We start from the raw sequence: 17,048 nt of genomic DNA on the forward strand, positions 1-17,048 counted from the left end.
CAGGTTTCTGAGTGCCTACAGTCATAATCTGCAGCATTTTCCAGCATATTATGAACCTCCCATCAGTGATTTATATAACTCAGCATCGATTCAACTTTCAGATCATGAAGCATTTCCATTTGCTGTGTCTTTTCTGTAAAAAACCCTCTGGTGTACAGGTCATGATTTGATGCAGTTTGTTTGGAATAAACAGAATAAGTGAGCACTTTACATGTAGCAGGACAGACAACACGGGCAGCTACAGAAACCCAAAACCCAAACCTCGACAACCGAAAGTCTGAGTGAAAGGATCCGACAATAAAGACCAGCTGAGCTGCTTTAAAGTCTCAGGTCAGGCCATAAGTCTCCAGAAGCAGATACTAAAGTCAAAATCTACATTCTTTCAAAATGACACGAGAATTGAACATTTCCCTCCTAAAGATTAAGTCTTTTTTTTAGCATAAATGAAACCAGATGCTTTCAGTACAGAGGCCTAATAATTAAATATTAAGGCTATACAAGATCTGCATGGCACTTATCTGTTATTTACTCCATGAATCTGGCTTGGATGTTTTAGTTTTGAGGTCTCTGGTCAAATCTTTGGAGGGTCAGTTCTCACAGCTGTCCAGTCTCAAGTCCTGATTTTTGTGACTGACTACAGCCAGTCTCTACACAGTCCCCACACACTGTCTGATGACAGTGTAAATGTGCAGTTGACAAAAGACTCCAAAGCACTGCTTTGATTGGTGACTTCATTCGCTCTGATACTCGCTCTACAGTATCAATCAAATCATGGTAAAGATGAAATATTCATAGTTCATCTGGAAAATGTTCACATCAGTGATGTGAAGTTTCTGGAAGTAGAGTTTGTCAGCATTTGTTTGTGCTGCCAAAGGCTGTAACACATTTCACACTCATTAATTTTACATCATTATATCATTTTTCAAAGAAATCATCTGCAACAACTCTTGACTCTGTTTTATTCATTGTTAACAAACAGCAAAACACGGATACAAGTGGATGTTAGACAGGAGGAGAAGAGTCTCGAGATAAATCAATCTCCGGCAAAACATTACACTGATTGTATCGTTGTTGTTGGTGTTTCAAAAACACCCTGTAATATATTTGCTTTGATCGTTAGTCAGTGAGCACAACGCTGCTGACAATATTTTAAACCTAAGTAATTCAGACAGAGCTTTCAGGTGAGTAGATGAGAAAAGGAAATCTGTCCTGGCGTCTAAGTTACAGCAGAAATATGTCAGTTACAAGGTGAAACATGGTATAAAATAGTTTAGTTTTTTACGACTTTGTTATTTAAGAGGTGGTCAAATGCTGTTTTTTGAATGTTATTTAAAAAATGGTTTGATTGTCTCAGCATGTGACTTCATGTGTCACTGATTATTATGTGGCGTTTGGGATCAGCGGAGGGGCGTCGATGACTAACTCAGTCAGCTTTTTTTTTTTTACCGGGTCTGTGTGACGTCAAAGCCGAGCTGAATGGTGGAAAATGACTGATTTGGGTGAGAAGCGGTGGACAGGAGGTGGGTGGTGTTGTGATGGTGAGTGGGTCATTTTGAGAAACATGGTCGCCTCGGAAACATTAATAGCCTTTGATAACTTTGATAGTGTTTTCCTCTTAGGTTGGTTTATCCAGGGAAAGTTGTCAGACATGCTGCTTCCACAACACCGGCAGGCAGACCAGCAACTAAGGTCAGGTGCCTTGCTCAAAGGCACGTTAGAACATTTCAGACAAGCTAGTTTCGTTTTGTGTAGTTTCATTCTGCTGTTTCTCATAAAGGTTTCAGCTGGGTTTAGTTTTACTGGTGCTGGTTTCACTCGTGCTCTGACAGACAGTAAAAGGTTGTTTATATGTTTAGACACACAGGGTGAAGGAGTGTTAGTGTGGACATAGTCCAGCAGTGGAAAAGGTACTTGCATCCTTTATTTAAAAGACGGACACCTTACCAAATTTACAAAATGATAAATTTGACGACTTGCCTTGAGAAGTTAATGGGTAAAAGTTAAAATCTGAACAAACAACTTAGCCTGTCTTATTTTATTTTATTTTTTTTACAGGCTTTGATCTTAAAACATTCATCAGTCAGGGACACTCTGGTGGCTCACCTGGTTATGTGCACACCATTAAGGCTGAGTCTTTACCGCAGTGACCCATGTTCACACCCAGGCCATTTGCTGCATGTCATCCCCTCCCTCTCCCCTACTCTCCTGTTTCTCTTCTATGGCAGAAATGCCATAAAAATAATTAAAAATGTATTAATAATTAATAATTAATGCACAGGTTTTGCAAACCTGAAGCACATGGGGGTCCAGAATAAGAAAGAGATTCGGATGATAATTCTAATCTTATAAATCTGATGCACTGATTTACTGGACAATTTGAGGTAAATGTTGACATTTATTGACACTGATTGGTCAGTTTGGAGTCAAAGTGTTGTCACGTTATGAGCTGCTATGTCGAATCATAAACAATCGTCAGGGAAAAAAAGAAAGAAGGGGAAAAATACAGCCAAAATTAACCAGATTTTTCAAGAAGGCTCAAAACAACAGAACAGCAGGTGCGAGTCACCTACTTGACAACTCTGTGGTGGCGAATGCTGAAGATGACATGATGTCTCAAGACTCCTTATCACAAAATGTCGGCTGTGAAGAGGACTGAATACTGAATACTGGTTCTACCAGGAGAGGACACTGACTTGGAAACAGCTGAAATACATACATCCACATCAGGGTCACTTGATGTTCAAGACACCGAAGGGCAGCTTCAACAGCTGCACCAATGAACCGGTGAGACCAGTGAAGGTGACACTGAGGACACCACAGCTGCTGTAAGACCAGAAGACCAGAAGATCCATACACTGACCAGTGGGGATGACTCTATTTGTCCTTACTGGACCAAAGTGGGCCCAGGTCTTGTCAAAGCAGTGATGCTCTTTCTAATATTTAGCCTACTCCACTCCTCTCTGAAACAGCTTCAACAGAAACTGAACCTTCATGACGGGAGAATTCACTGCAGCACCGTTGAGTATATTTCTAGTCCCTGTTTTCCTAGTTAGACCAGGGATTTTATACCAGCAACCAGGACTGACACACTCCTGATCTACCTGGGTGGAAATTTGTTTGTGTGGCCAGTTATGGAAGCACTCTGACTCATTAATCATTCATCGGGCAGAGGAGCGTCTGCTGAGAGCTGATTCTTGGCATTTAGGCGGGAGGGAGACTACAGTAAACACATTTTCTGAGTGCTGCTCTGTGGTCCACATATAATCAATTCTCATGTTATTACGTTTCACTTGCTGTGGGGCAATAGGGCGAAGGGATATGATATCACCCAGGAATTGCCAATAATAAATTTCTATCAGCGGGAAAGCACCACAGGGGTACAGGGAAGTGTCAAGCTAGTCTGAACCACATTTTAAATAACAAACAGCCCTCCTGTGAGAAGTCAACAATGCCCCAAGGTGAGACACTTGCTATTTGTCACTCTGGACGCATGACACTGTGCGTTGCATCAATGCAAAATATGCGCTATTCACCCGCAGAGGGGAAGTGAGATTTCACATCTGAAATGAAACTGCCTGAGAGGGAAATATAGAAGTCATTAAGTATTCTCAAAGCCAATCACTTTCTCTCAGCTCTGCAGGAACGAGGGAAATCCGTGTCGAGGCAGACAGCAGTTAAAAAAAAAAAAAGGGTGCAGTCTCGTTGCCACTAATTTTGGAAGCACATACATGGGAAAAAGAAAGATTTGGAGATGCAGTGGAATATGGGGAGAAAAAAAAAGATGTTGGTCTCCATGGCGACGAGAGTAGAGTGGCAAAGTGGCACTGAGACGCCCTGAATCTTTGTGACTCTGAAATGATACCGCTCGCTGTAAAATCATCCCTCAGCTCTACAGAGAGCGAGGAGGAGGAGGAGGAGGAGGGAGAGGTGTCAGAGCGCACAAAGCTCTGCTCTGAAGCTCACTCAGGCCCCTTAAATTTTCCCACTTTTTCTTTTTCCAAGAGATGATGATTCAGAGATATGATGATTAAGGAAAGCCAAGCTGGATTCACACTGCGGCTGAGTGTGTCCCAATTCAGATTTTATGTTAGAGTGTTGTGAACGGCATGACAATATATAGAGAAGCATGTTGTCTGCATGTGACATGTAGTTAAATGTTCAGATGAAAGAACAGTGAAAAAACGAGAAATATAGACATATACAGACAAAAACTTCACATGGAAGAAACACAACTGAATAGCTTATAACAAGAGTTGTTATAAATTTTGATCTAGAATTTTTATGCGTGAACATAAAGGATGATTCCCGGTTGTTAAAACTTGAGTCTTATTGTCATAGCTTTGATCGTTGTTTCTATTTCGTATAATGTGCTACAAAAGTGTGTTTAAGCACGATGCGTACTGGCTGGGGTGAGACAAAGATCATGGCAGCTGGTAGGTAATGGAGTGCTTTGTTAACCCAACCATGCATTCCTACCTCAGGCAGCAAGCAGGGCAAGAAACACAAGCAGTTGGGTGACTCGGCAGGTTGCAAACAAACCAGCTACATGACCTAACCCACTTTATCTGGAGGTAAAACAGGTCAAATCGAAGGTAAACACACAAAATGTCACTGCAGAGGAAAACTGTCAGCATGCACAACTACGGTGAGCAGGGAAGGGCAAAAATGAACCAGAACGATCAACTGACTTCTTGTATTTTTTGTCCAGGCAGACTTTTTAGCAATGTCTCCATTTAAGAGTCTGTTCTGTCAAACCCTGTGTATTTTACCTTACCCAGCAGCTCCATGTCAGATGTTCAGACACAGGAAGCGCAGAACAAGATACACAGAGCAGTAACCCTCACAGAGAACATGCATGTTTCAACTACAGGCCGAGCTTTCAAAAGAAAAGTCACTGAGAGAAACTCAGATCATCCTCCAGTGTGTTATGCTGAAAAACACCATTCCATTCTGAGGATGGATCAAGAATATTCAAAGAAAAACCATCCTGCTTGTTATCAGCAGCATCAAGAAATCAGGGATAGACTTGTCTAAACTGAAGGTGAAAATTGTCCCTACCGTTGTGTTTGCACAGTGGCAGTACAAAGGCAGACAGACCTCATCAGGCCACACACTGCGTTGGCCAAATACATTTAAGCACGTGTGGTAGGTAACTTTGTAACCTGAAAGGTGTAAGTCTTCTGTTTACTTTCACAAACACTACAGCAGAGGATAAAATGATTTCTGCTGTGAAAGCTTTCCCGGGTTGTAAAATCCTTCTTGTGCTGTATGTCAGTGTCTGATAAAACGTAAAATTATGCATGAATTAAACCAACCTTCCAGCATCGCATTTCATCTTCTCAGTGCTACCTGCACCAACACGCCCACACCAATGCAGCTCCTCACATTTTAAAAGCTGTGCTAAACGCCGTCCAATTCATGATCCCACCTTTCACAGTTTACGTATAAATTGTCCTCAGTATGTAGTTTGAATTTCGTGGTTCATGTTCACTCTGTTATTCATCCATCTCTTACTTGACATGTGGTCATAATTTTGGTTATCACCAACTTGGGTGTAAATTTGGCAGCAGTGAAAGCGTGGAGGCTTTTCTTGCCCCCCGAACGCCTCCTGACGTTGCTGTCAGCTCATATTGATACCAGATATTTATGGCATCCGAGCAGAGACGTGAACAGTGATCCAAAAAATCAGACAGGAGCAGTAATTTGGATCTAAGCCTGAAAGCCCATGTTGTGAATATAGCCCGAGAGTGCAGAGCAGCAAAACCGTCATTACTCAGCTGCCTGCCAAGAGTGTACAAGGGAAGCTGCTACTATAAGATGAACATAATAGGATGCTAATAAATCCTCTGGAGATCACCGGGAGTTCAAAATGATGTTTCCCAGAATGCTCATCAATCAGGGAAGCGAGAGTCTGACTTGCTCTTGGAAGGCGTCCTGTTTCAGCACAGCTTCGCTTCGTCTAGTGTACAACCCACACTCGTGTTTTTCCTCTAATATCTCAGTTTGATGTAAATTACCGTCATTTGATGACTAATGCTACAATCTTTTACTACTTCACTGTTACTCAAACTGGCAGCATTTGCTGCCTCTAACTTGTCACTATCTATCCAGGCTGCCCTGTTTTCTCCTCTCCTGTCCTGTTTTGTCTTGTTGTGCTTGAGAAGTTTGTAGATTCAATTTAACTTATGGAATATTATATCATTAAAAAAGGTGCACCTGGAAATACTTTAGTACTTATGATCTTGATTGAGTAATAGTTGCAGGTTTTATCCTTTTTTAATCCTTTTTAATGACTTGAGAAGTTTATTAATCAGTGCTGGGAATTGTAAATGGCACACACAAAACTTAAATTTTTTTTTCTGGAGCTTTCAGACACATCTCACTTGTCTTCCTCAGCAGATGGAGTCAGCTCTCAGTCAATCAGCACCACAAAAAAAAAACAGAAAGTAGACCTTAAGTTAAGATTTTCCATTGTAAAGAATTAACTTTCCTTCTCAGGTTAACTTACTTTACTTGACATGACATCTCATTTTATTTGACATCTTCCTGTCTCCCTGTCAAAAACACGTCTGACTCGATCCACCAGAGGGTTTCAAACTGTCATCATGAAGACCTCTCATCATGATGACATGAAACATGAAACAGTGTCTATTGGTAAAGGCAGGAGGCCCTGTTGTAAACTGTTATAACCCTAATCTCCAGATAATATCACAACTTATGATATGAAAATGTCACAAAAAGACTTTTGATGTGTTTTGATAGAAACTGAGTGAATTGAAATGGATGATATGGAACTGGATTGGACAGGATTTGGCCAAATTTGACTAAATTGGATTTGATAAAAGAAAAATAAGACATAAACCTAAAGACAATAAAAGAATCTGATCTAAAAATATGACTTTATCCAAGAGGCCAAAATGAAAAACTTCTTTCCACTATGATCCTCAAAGACAAAAAAAAAAAAAAAGACATGAGATGCTACACCAAGCACAGTAACAGAATACAGAAGCGCACAGGGTACACTGTTCTAATCTTCACCAATTAAGCTCTGTTTTTAAAAGTAATCGCAAAATAATGTAAAACACAGGGCATTAATTAATATGGTATCAATATATAAACGGTATTTAATTATCTGGAATGTATTATGGCACATTAACACTGCACCAGCCTATTTAGAGGAACATTTTAATTAGTGGAAGTTATTACATTATCTGTCAGTTAATACATTATTGGCTGCTGTAAGCCTCCCTGCCCCAGAAAACAAATGTAAGTTATGCCACTAAAGAACTTCATCTATATTAAAAAGACTTTTTTTTTTTTGGGATTTTGTTTTTATGTGCTTAAAAGGATTAGCCAAGGACAGCTCTCAGTCTCACACTTTATCTTTCAGCCTTTAAAGTGGAGCTATGGATGTGCTGGAAGAAAACATTTCTCATTTTGTTTGCTGAATTTCTCGCTCTTGGCTGAGAGCGCCAGGAGCAGCAGCAGCAGCAGCAGCTCCATCCGTGACTGTTTTTCTTTACCAAGAAGCTGTTTTGATGAGAAGGGAATGTGACACCGGAGAAGGACCTCCACACCAACCTCAGCTTCATCAATTAAGATTTTCTAAGCCATCTGAAGTCACTCTCATTTCCAATCTGAGGACTGCAAGCCTGCCCGGAAGAATAATGAGAGGCTGACTCTGCCAGAGGTTTTCTCCGACTACCAGCATAACAATTCACTGCAGGAAGTGTAAACCATCTTCCCTCTGCTCACCAGATCAATGCTAATTTTGTTCCTGCAGTCAATATTCTTCTCATATCCCCCTTTTTATTCAGCTACCGTATTTATCGGACGTTTGCGTGCATGTAGAAGGTTAGATCAAATCTCATTTTCTGACTGAGATCATGATGTGTGATGTACATTGCTTCATAAAAGCAGTTTTTCACTTCCATTGCGGGATTTGAGCTGACACCTTTCTTCTCAAAGACACTGATGTGATGCACTTATCTGGTCCACTCTGATAATATTTCTCTTTTATCTTTTACTTGGGCACGGACGCCACTCTGGTTTCTCTCTTTTCAGGAGCGCTCACCTTAACAAACACTGCTGTAGATGAACTCAGAGAAACTCCGAAGAAGACAACCTGAAGTCTCATACTGCCTCCTCAAATCACAGTCTCTTGCCATTCATCTGCATCATCATCATGTGCATTAATTAGCATTTTCTTTCCCTGATTATCTGGAAATTCAGTTAAAATCTGGTTGGAAACTTGGCTATAAAAGTCCAGTGAATGTCAACAATTTTGGTATTTCTTGTGCATTTAAACAAAACTTTTTTCTAAGATTGAAATAATCAGTTCCTTCTGCACGGCATTCAATAGACAATAGAGGTCTTCAGGGATAAATATTATGGATCTGATCTTAAACAGAGCTGTAGAAAACCAAACCACAAGCTATGTGCCGGAATACACACAAGAGCATTGATCCCAAAGCCTGAGGACACGACCACGACGACCACGACCAAAAAACAGTAATGGGTAACTAAACAGTATGTGTTGCTCTTTTATATTTACATTTGGTTTTTTTTCTCATTTATCATCTACCTCTGGTCTAAAAATATTTGGTCCCTTGTCACCTTTTTCTCAGTCAGTTGTTTTCCTGGGACCTTGGCTTAAAGACAAGCCACCAACAGATCTGGCACAAGAACAATAATTTTAAAGAACAATTCCCATCATGATCTCTTCACAGTCTGTTGGAAGTTTGTTTTCCTCTACATTCAAGTTGTTCCAACAATGAGGTGAGACTGAAATTTTGCGCTGGTAGAAAATAACTCAGATTTTTTTTTCGTTGCGTGTTACCCTCATCCCCGATAATCAAAGGGTTCTGTCAGGAAACTATGAAACTGGGTCCTCCAAAGGCGGGGACGTCTGGCAAGGCTGCCACCTTCAGAGGAGACATGCTCGGCTTATTAAGACTTGAGGAGCTGTGTTCTGTATGTAGCTGCCTGCAGGGACACTAAAAACTGCAGAGACTCAAAGTTTGCACCATAAAATCACAATTATCAAACCTATAGTCAATGTCACTTTAAGCAGAATCTACTTTATATTATGAATGCCTGCTAAAGCTGACAGAATAAACATGTCTGCTGCTGTATAATAAGTCTATTTGAACCTCTGCAGTTTTTTTGTAGTTCATTTTTTTATGTTTTTTTGGATAGTTTTGTTGAGTTTATGTTGCACACTTGGACACAAAAGGGACTTCCAGCCATGCATAACTTTAAAATAATTCCTTTACTTCTCTTTTTTTCAGTTTGGAAATACTGCAGGCGTTCTAGGTCTACTGAATGACACATTCACATTCACTCTTGAACTTTCACCGTAACCCTCAAAACACACTTACACAAGTTGTATTCTAGTAGGCTACAGGTGGTTACACTGATTTCTATTATAAATAATATTCAATTCTCTTTATAATAATATTCTAAAGAGTACGGTCTAGATCTGCTCTATATGAAAAGTGCCTTGAGATAAGTCCTTTTATGATTCAGTGCTATATAGATAAAATTGAACTGAATTGAACTGAACTGATTTCCTTATCAGCCAAACACTAGGTGAAGCACTGCTTCACATGACATGCTCTCTCATTTAATTTGCAAAACTCGTTGTGCTGATGTGCACATCAGCACAACGTAGCTGTATACTGCAGCCAGTCTGAGTCTAATGAAAGAATCCCTAAATCCACTTGAAACCCCAAAGAGTGAACATCCAATTCACAGAGAGCTTGACCTTTGACCCTTTTCCTTCCTCATCTCTTTGGTACAAAACATCACAGACTGGCTGGGAAGGTAAACATGAGTGATACTGTGTGATGTTTACTGATAGCTATAGCTGAGTACCAGTTCACAGACTGAGACCTCGTAAGGACGCGGCCCTTGAAAGCTGTGTTCTTAATGGAAACTGAAGGCAAAATGAAATGACTTCAGAGATGCATTCAGGTGCTCCTCACAGACTTGTAACTTCAAACATTTCCAAATTTAGCACCAGGAGGTGGCCCTGAAGCAGTTCCATGTAGAGATTGTGATAGTGCACCGCAAAACATGATGTTCTATTGTTAAACAGTGAACTATGTTAAGTATAAATAGTACACAGTACATCCATATAACTTCTACTGAACGACAACTTTTGGCTCCACCTCTCTCGCATGGACTGTAAATGCCATTGTGTGTTGTGAACGCTGCTTTAGTCTACTGGGTGTAAAGTAATCGAGGTTTTGCTCCACCTACGGAAACATATCACACCTCTACCAGCATCCGCTGCACTACACCTGCATCGCAAATGAGCAACAAGCGCGGAAATCTGCTCAGTATTCCAATGGATAACAAAAGGATGACGACACAGTCGCATAACAACGGCAGAACCAAAACTACACTGCTACAGCACAGTACAACTGCAGGGTATAAATGGAAAAGAAGAAAACAGAATTTGAGAGCTCAGTAGCAGGAAGGCAGTCTGTGATGAAATCCTCTGGGATTTACAAAAGGAGGGGTAAAAGCGAGCTCTGAATGTCAAACGCTTATCTGATCCAATCACTGAAGGGCTTCAGTTTGTGTCAAAGAAGAGGAGCATATCCCTGCTAATTAGTGAAATAATCCCTGATCTGAATCACCATCACAAGCGCAGTACAGAGCATGTGTTGGGAATTTCACTGGTGTGCTCTTCACGGATCACCAGGTTGCTGATATAAATGGAGGTTTGATAAGCTCCCATCTGATTGTCCTTCTGGCTCCAAATGGCACACTTAGTGACTGCTGGATTGTTAAATTTGTTTATGGCTCATTTTGAACAGCATTATTACAGCTTATCATTTATTTATGTGTGTTTATGTTGGTACAATTTGACTGTTGCTCTTTCTCGCAGGGATTCTTCACTGGCAGCAGTGTTAGGATTAAAGTGCAACACATATCAGCCAGGGTACATTCATTCTTTTAACATTCATTTTGATAACACTGCACAATTTTTAAGGTTACTTCTCGGAAAGTTTGCTGGGTGCAGCGGAGGTTATGGCTTCATAAGCTGGCACCAGTACAGAGATTAACATAAAGCAGCCTTTCTCTGTCTAACCACCACCCTATTAGTTTGTGCTGTTAAATGGTTGCCCCTCTGTGCCCCAACATCCTGTTTCAACAGCACTGCGGTTGAGAGGCAGGATGCTCTAAGACATAGTTTTAGTCTCACTTTAAACATCACTGATTATCGAGTTTAAAAAAGAAGCAAACTCGTCAGTCAGTTGAGTTGAAGCAGCACTGTGTCTCATTATAACCTCCTCAGTCAGATGTACGGCGTGTTTCTCTGATGCTGGTACTCGTCCACTCGCCCTCCTCCAGCCTCACACGACTTTGTCATAATTACTTTTGCCAACAGAGGTGAAAGCGGATATTTGAATCATTAGACACAGACACTCGGTTCACCTCTCCCCATATCTGATATCATCATATATCATCATTTGATATCGTCTCTAAAAGTTAACCTTCAGTGTGGAGGAGGATCACGCTGTAGCAGTGACTGTGTCCTGTGGTATGAAGCACTTATCCAAGCGTCAGAAATATCAATTATGATGATATAGTAACTGAATATTTTTTTTTTAATAATATCATAAAATTATAAGTAGATTTCTTTTTGGGACCAGATTAGTGCTGTCAAGTGCAAACCCAAGTAACTGCTTTTCCTGTATGTTAAGCAGCTTAGCATTACGACATCTCTGTTAAAGGATAAACTCGCTGCTTTTCAAGCCAGAATCAGAATTTGTTTTTTATTAGGACAGTATGAGAGCACGCAAGGAGTGTGTCCTGGTATTTGCTCCACAAATGCAAAAAAAAGGGAGCAAAAGTGTAATCATAAACAATAAATAATGAAATAAAATAAATAAAATTAAAACCTATTTACAGACATTTATGATAGTTGTGAAATGGGATACAAAATTAACTTTGCTGTGGGGAAAGAAGTGAGGTACATGAAATATATGAAAGTGAGAGCGCACACACTCAAAAATGAGCAGCAGACAATTCTGCAAAAAAAAAAAAAATCTAAAACAAAAACCAGAACAGTCAGTGAGACCTGATCGTGAGCTGTGTTTGTCATCTATTTTTAAGCAGAAGACATAAAGACTTGTCTGATTGCACTGTGAGATTCCCATTTTAAGAAGAGGATTTATTGTGGACTTTGAAAGAAGCTGCAGCAGAGTGATTTTAGTTTCTTGCTTTAACAAGGTTTAAGTGTCCTCTAAATAAAATGAAGAAAAAAAAGTGGGGCTTGACTGGAGCAATAATAATGATTTCCTTTTAATTAATGACAAGATCCACCACGTTTTTCTTATTTAAAAAGCAAACTCTTTTATGACAAAATCATATCACGCAAATCTTAATACTCCTACAAAATGATCTATACTTCTTTTGAACACTTCTCTCGTTAAACCCTCACATCTTTTCCTTTGACACAAAGTGTGAAAATGTCCTTGAGTAAAGAAAAATCCTAATAACATTTCTGAGTGTCATGAACACTTACTGCAGCTGAGATGCTCTTCAGAAGAGAAAAAGATGATGAAAGGAGAACAACTGTCCAGAATGGGTGTCTCTGTGGACTAAAACGTCCACAGAGAATCATACTAATATGAGAATGGATTTGGTTATTAAAATGTAACACTAAACTCTGAGAAACCTAGTCAATATTAAGAAATGATTCAGACCTGTGAAGTTGGCACTCTAACCTGTGCTATTTGATGAAACCTTTAATGTGATTCATGCCCTCAGATGTGTATTTACAGTAGTACGAGCGTTTCCACTGGGAGCAGGTCAGTCAGTGATGTCTCGCTCTGCCCACTGAGCTACACAGCAGCAGCGGTTTTTGGCATCAACAGGAGAAATCGAGAAGGATTATGTGCTCCGCCTGCCAACACAATCTTTTGATCAGAGGCCAGGTAATATCAGACAATCTACATTAATCCTACCATCTCTATCTCCCCTCAGTTCCTGTTCTCTTCCCGGCCTCCCCTCTTACCAGGTTGTTATCAGTCTGAGGGATAATTAAGCCTTGTGGGACTGCTGTAGGCCTTCCTCTTCTAACTAAAAGTTAGAGGGAGGCAGATCAAACGCCTTTGAAACACAAGTGAAAATAAAAAGCTAATCTGCAGGAGATGCTTTGCCTTCCTTTAACCCTCGTCCTGCACTTGAGGATAAAAGTTCACTCAGACTCTGGAAAACTAGTAGGAGGACACGTTAGAGTTTGTGCTTAAAATTATTGGTGGATGAATCCATTATTCAATAACACAACAATTTTAATACCTGATTAATTGTTGAAATGTTTTATCAAGCAAAAGTGACTAAATGGTGGTTTTATATAACTGGAAAGAAAACTCTCAGGTGGAAAACACAAGAATTCTGAAGACATCGCCCGGTTCTGGGAAGTTGTGATGGGCATTTTTCACTATCTTCTGACATTTTAAAGACAAAACTGTTTATAAATTATTACGTTCAGCAGAAGTAGTTGCAGGTTTCCTTCCTTCAGAATAAATCATAGTTTGGATTTATAGCAACAGACAAAAATTTCAACAAACTGGAATCCACAGATCTCAGCAGTTGGTACAGTATGAACGAGCTGATATTTACAGTGTCAACGACGGTTTTTTTTAAGTGGGGTTTAGAATGGTCATGTTATCTTCCTACAAAATTAAGAGACAAACTACTGCAGCTACACTCAAATAGCAACGGAAAAATCAAAGGATAGCAAAGGATGAGACTGTTGTAAATCAGCTGACAGAAATAACAATTCTGAAATCCACATATTGATTCAACAGTTGTGAAAAATGTTGGGCTATTTCTTTCTAGTAACCGTCAATGCTGCTTTCATGTAAACTACAAATAACTGGCTGAACACAAAAAGCGTTAGGAGAAATTCAATTCAAATCCAGTGAAAAGACAAAAACCAACAACGAGTTAGTCCGTCAACACTTTCTAGCTTTCCTAACCTTCCCTATCTGTGACACTCAACCCTATACCCCCTAATTCCTCAAGAAGACATAAATCTGCATATATATATGAATATGTAAATGTGTATATGTGTGTATATGTATATGTGTGTGTGTGTGTAAATATATATATATATATGCATATGTGTGTGCGTGTGTGTGTGTGTGTGTGTGTGTGTATATATAAACTAAAAACTACATTGTGTGAAGGACCATGTCACTCACTGATGTGTTATATAATATTTTATAATAGTGTTTGAACAACAATGGAGCTCTGTGTCTCAGAGGAGTAAGATACATGTACCTGTTAGTGGGTTTCATTCATCATTGGTTTTCATCTTTTCATGGGGTTTGTTGACTATAACAAAAGTACAGAATATCACCAGTCATATCTTTTAAAAACTGAGTTTCCAGGGGAGTTCTGTAATTATTCTTATTCTGTAATAAGCAAAAGAATTTGGTTTTGTGCGATCAGTCATTTTCTAAACAGCATTCACACACTTCTAGTTGTGCATGGCTTGATGAAAGCACTATGTGTCTCGAATTAAAGTCTCTTCAAAGGCTGTTCTCAGGATGTTCTCACAGGAGTCAAGAGTAAGAGAAAAGAGGGCAGGATACTTTTCTTTGTTTAAGCACTGTACAATAGAAAATAAGTGTTTTTTATCCTTGGCTACCTGATGCATCGCAGCACAGGTGCCTCGTTTGGTGCCTTGTTTTTGAACTGAGCTCTTTATGTGTGGCTGAATGCTGAACAGGGAGAAGTGGCCTGTGATGAGTTCTCTCAGTCAAAAAAAAAAAAGGCGGCTGTTATTTCCTGTGAGGTTTCAAGTGCTTATTACTGTGATCTTCATCAGGAATAGCTCGGCATTGATTGCATCAACACGCCTCAACACATCAGCTGTAGCTCTGGCCCAAAATGAATGACTGCATATTTTCTATGACACAAATCGAGTTTACCCTGACTGCCCCCTCTGCTGTATGCTCTCGCTCTAAAGTCTGACACTGACGACGGCTCTCCACTCTTGGCCTTCTCCCGTCTACTCAGCTGTTATATGCTCCCAGCCGCATAAATGAAAGTGTTACGACCGTAATGAGTGTTAAAAACTCACTTGAGTGCTGTGAGACAAAGTTTAGCTTGGAGCACTGCAGGTAGTGACTGACTGACTGACACAAGTTTTCCCCTTGGGGCTTACCGTAGCTGTACGCACTCACTGCTGACACTGTTTGTTACTACAAACCTGTATTCTTGCCTCGACAGCTGATACCAGCTCTCCGACAGACTCACTGCCCTCGACACTTGCTGTAGATGCCAAACCGAATGCTGAGGAGGCCGCCTGAGAGCTTCTGTGTTCACCACATTTGTTTACTGCACCAGAGTCAGGCAGCAGACTCGGTGCCTGTTAGCCTGTGGGTATTACTCCTCATTCCTTTTTATGTCTGCTACTGTCATAATACAACATACATACGAGCTGGTAGATTTTTTATCTACTGCAAAATTAATACACGCGTAGCATCAACACAATGATCACAGTAAGCAGCCTCAGTGGACCAGAATGCACTGCAGCTGTAGCTTGTGTTTGTGTTATTGGATCCTCTTTGATAGCTCTTTTGTCATTTGAACAACAGTGTTCTTTACACACTCACACCTTAAGTTTTTTAACCCCAAAAAAACCTAAGACATGTCGCCTTCCCCAGAGAGATGAAAAACCTGCTGGGAAATACAGGAAAGCACTAACTGAAGTGAGAGGAAGGAGTGAGGTAGGTGAAAGTAAAGTAGGAAAAAAAAATAGGGTAAGCACTAAACATCCTTGACTGACTATCCAAGAGTGCAATTTTGTTCTAATGTTGTCTGAATATTAATGCAGAAGCCGTCTCTTCTCGCTTTCCCTTCCTTCTGGGGAGATCAGAGGTCACGATCAGACCCCGAAGCGATCTTGTAGGGATTCAGAGTTCTGCTACAGGGCACGTCAGAGTCGCTGCTCTCTAAACACATTTAACAGCATCTGCAACAACTATGTTCCCCCTGTCAGTATCAATTAAAGTTTATTTATGTGAGAAACATCTCTGTTTAGTCACAGTGAAAATATATCTGGGGACATTTATCAGGAAAGTACCTTTGATTCTTCCTGCTCCTCCTACACAGTCTGGAGTGTGAACACATGCTGTCTGAGCCAGGAGCTGCTCTTTAGATCAATCTTTAATGCATACATACGTCGGGGTCTCTTCACACCAGGTCAGCGTTTGAATTTTAATTGTTAAAGTTACTTTACATAAGTGATTTGTCTGATTTTCCAGGAAACTCTGAGATGTCTTTTACTGTGGCTTTGTTTTCTGCCACCTATATATATAGACTAGGTATTAAAAAAAATAAATAAATGACACTCAGTTATCACAGTTCAGTCACATCAAAATCAATCTCTGCTCCTCCTCCTTCCCAGTTACAGTGATGCACAAAGGGTGTTCGTAGATTTTGCATAAAATTAAAGCCGAGAAGTGTCGAATTCGGGTGAAATGATGACAGACTGATAAGTGGTGCTACTGTTGTCCTGGTGACAAGAGTCACATTTGCGGCAACAATTAAAATGTGCGATCCCAACTAATTTGACAACAGTGTGAGAAAATGCTTCGTGATCTGGACACCGGAGCATTTTTTAAATTGTCCCACAAACTTTGACAATCTGAAACTCTTACCTGCCTGCGGATGTGGTCCGGGTGTATGTTGTTTGTGAGAAGGTTTCTTCCGTCCGCTCTGTAGATTGGCATGGATCCCTAATCATAAAATCAGACAGCCTGAAAGGAAAATGAAACAGAAAGAAGAAGAAAAAAATAATACATGGTGATGCATTTTGTTTTATAATTCAAAAGACTGTAATGCATTATCACCCACACATCCTCTAATGAACTGTCTGGCCATTTGAGGCAGAGGACTGCATTTTCAGTCAGTCCTAAGAATCAGACAGACTCCTCCACTGAAAATGTTCTTTTCCTCCATCTATGTTTGAGAAAACAGGCTCATTATCGGCCTTTTCTGTAAGAGTGTTATCTTAA

The 17,048-nt window shown here is 40.1% G+C and overlaps 1 protein-coding gene across 1 annotated transcript in view; it reads right to left on the bottom strand.

The window, feature by feature from the left end:
- LOC121182342 (alpha-1,3-mannosyl-glycoprotein 4-beta-N-acetylglucosaminyltransferase C-like) overlaps positions 1-16,790 on the bottom strand; it is a 28,474-nt gene extending 11,684 nt beyond the window's left edge. Inside the window, exon 1 of the mRNA XM_041038793.1 lies at positions 16,692-16,790. The gene's annotated coding sequence lies outside the window, so the exon portion shown is untranslated. The remainder of the gene's footprint in view (positions 1-16,691) is intronic.
- Between the last annotated feature and the right edge of the window lie 258 nt (positions 16,791-17,048).

Source organism: Toxotes jaculatrix, chromosome 5 (assembly GCF_017976425.1).
Source record: "Toxotes jaculatrix isolate fToxJac2 chromosome 5, fToxJac2.pri, whole genome shotgun sequence".
In the NCBI taxonomy this organism is placed as follows: domain Eukaryota; kingdom Metazoa; phylum Chordata; class Actinopteri; family Toxotidae; genus Toxotes; species Toxotes jaculatrix.